We start from the raw sequence: 2,966 nt of genomic DNA on the forward strand, positions 1-2,966 counted from the left end.
TGTCATCAGTTAGAAATTTAGAATACAATTTCATATGTAAAGACTTCTAGTCTGATGTACATTTAAGTTTTTATATTTGTAATATGGATTGTTATGAAAGTAATTTATTCCATCAAATAAGTAAGATAAACATACTTGACATAAAAGTCAATGATGGTGTCATTGACAAATTTGTCTGGTAGCAGCAAATCAACGTCTCTCTTACTAATGGAAACAACATCAACATCCTCTTTTGGATATATAACTTCTTCAAAAGGCTGGTCAAAGCTGCAAGCATCCAATGAAATATAAAATCCAAGAATCAGATAAGGGCAAAACAGTCATATTTATTAATTTAACAAAAGGGCTGTTAAAGTTAACACAAGGATCAAAATTGATATGAAACTTTGCCAAAAGAAATCTTTTTGCACTTACTTGGGAAAATACTTTGTAAAAGGCTTCAACTTCATCATAAGGTTGTTGTAGGAGATCATACACCAGTCTCTGAATAACCACCCTTTTCAAGGATGCATCAGCAGGTGGAAACCAATCCGTATTTAGCTGAGTCACATATTCACAAACAACAGCTCACTTATATTATTAATTTTTACATGGTCCCTGTCCTTACAAAGTGGACACTTTTTGTGATTTTAAATGGATTAAAATTAATCGGGGCTTGCTCCAAGAAAAGTTCTACATAATGGAGCAAGAATAAACCACAGTCGAATGAATTCGGCTGCTATGGTAACTGCAAAAATAACACAAAATTCAGATTTTAGAATTTAATACAAATTCACAATTTTGCCCTTGTATATTTTTCCTTTCCATTTCTCAAATAATTTTGAAACATTATTTATCCAGATGATACCTCAAGTGAAATAAAGCGTAGATTATCGAATCTTGATGATATATCTTCAGATGCCTCCCGCTGCCTCCCTTTCCACTCTTCTTTTAGTTAGCTAGAATGGCATATTTAAAGGTTTATAATTTAAAAATAAAATAAAATGTTTATATAATAAAAAAAATGTTACCTTTGCATAAGACCTTTCAAGCCAGTATGACTACCTCTGATAGGATCCATATGCAGAACACATGGCACTTTAATCAACTCAGTTACATCTTCTTCATCTATAAACCAGATTATAACATTAGAAAAAAGGGATAACCATGCCTCATAAAATACTTGAAGATGTCAAAGAGAAATGACAGATATACCCTTGTATTTCGCAACTTCCCCAAGATGACACATCACAATAAGACTCCAATGATAGCTGTCAAACAACAGAAATAATTGTCAACTGTTCAAATGAAATGTCTAGAAAGCAAACTGTTTTCCAACTTACTTGTAATTTACAGGAATAAAGACAAAATCTTTCTCAAAAAGATTAACTTTTCGTGTCTACTTTCTTACGCGTTGAAAAGTTGTTTTCCCTTCAAGGGCATCTAGAGGTTCTTTTTCTGGGTCAGCTAGCTTCCGGAAGAAAAAACTATTGAAAAAATGAAACCTCTGTCTCTCTTCAGGCCTGATTTTGTTCTTCAAGTATCTGTCATCAGTTAGAAGGTTAGAATAAAATTTCATATGTAATGACTTCTAGTCTGATGTACATTTAAGTTTTTATATTTGTAATATGGATTGTTATGAAAGTAATTCATTCCATCAAATAAGTAAGATAAACATACTTGACATAAAAGTCAATGATAGTGTCATTGACAAATGTGTCTGGTAGCAGCAAATCAACGTCTCTCTTACTAATGGAAACAACATCAACATCCCCTTTTGGATATATAACTTCTTCAAAAGGCTGGTCAAAGCTGCAAGCATCCAATGAAATATAAAATCCAAGAATCGGATAAGGGCAAAACAGTCATATTTATTAATTTAACAAAAGGGCTGTTAAAGTTAACACAAGGATCAAAATTCATATGAAACTTTGCCAAAAGAAATCTTTTTGCACTTACTTGGGAAAATACTTTATAAAAGGTGCTTTGATTTGTCCAAGAACAGTGTCCCTGCAACAATAATCCCATATGAATATACCAAGTTACTTAATTAAGATTCAAATAAATTACTGATTTAATGAAGTAAAGATCAAGATTGATGATAATTCGAAGGATAAAAACCGAAAATTCAAAGATGTTGCCAAAAAAACTCACTCTAACTCAAGCATACTGCTCCATAAAGTTTTGTATGCAACATTTAAAGTTGTGATTGCTTCTTGTTTCCCAAACCAGTTAGTCCCCATGATTGCAAACTTCAATTCGGCACCTGAATTACATAAAATAGATGTATAGTTATTCTTTAATTGAAAAATGGACAGGTAAAACAATATGAGAACATTTTCACAAAAAAAAATAATGATTATCAAACCTGAAGTGCATTCAACATTTTCAGGCTGTACTGTATCTTCAGTAAGTACATGAATGGTCACCATTGCCATCTCAACCAGCATAAAATTCAAGGTACAATAATTCCAAACCCTAAAGAATAAGGAGATACATAATGTTAAAAGCTCATTGTGGGCTTACCAGCTCATACCAACGAGATTTGATATGAACTAAATCCTGAACATCCCACTGTAATTTCAAGATTTTGTCATCTCCATCTAGAGTTGAACCTGAACCCTCTATTTTGATGCAACTGCTGGTGAAAGTTAAAACACAATCTGTACAATAACTATCACCATACACCATATGATCAGGATAGAAGATGACTGCTAAATCTTTGGTGTCCTGTAATCATTAAAAAAGAATACTAAAAGTGCAAGAGAATCCACAATTGAAACATCAGTCAATAGAGTGCTCACCATTTCCAACTCATCTGTGCAATGATCTGAAGGTGATCCGAAGAAAACACCTGACAGAGAAGAATTTTAACAATTCAATGGATAAATCAAGGTTCATTAAACCAGTAACATATGGACCCAAAAGATTGTCATGGTTGAAGATACTTTCAAGTAAAAAGATATAACAATTACCATCATCTTCAG

At 32.5% G+C, this 2,966-nt stretch overlaps 1 long non-coding RNA gene across 1 annotated transcript; it reads right to left on the reverse strand.

Annotated features, from left to right (window-relative positions):
• Positions 1-1,957: 1,957 nt before the first annotated feature.
• LOC145094708 (uncharacterized) lies at positions 1,958-2,410 on the reverse strand. The gene is made up of 3 exons (XR_013703504.1): positions 2,348-2,410; positions 2,134-2,245; positions 1,958-1,989 (listed from the first exon to the last, which is right to left on the reverse strand). It is a non-coding gene; the product is annotated as an uncharacterized LOC145094708 (long non-coding RNA).
• Between the last annotated feature and the right edge of the window lie 556 nt (positions 2,411-2,966).

Source organism: Lactuca serriola, chromosome 3 (assembly GCF_051521515.1).
Source record: "Lactuca serriola cultivar US96UC23 chromosome 3, Lser_US96UC23_V15, whole genome shotgun sequence".
Classification (NCBI taxonomy): Eukaryota; Viridiplantae; Streptophyta; class Magnoliopsida; order Asterales; family Asteraceae; genus Lactuca; species Lactuca serriola.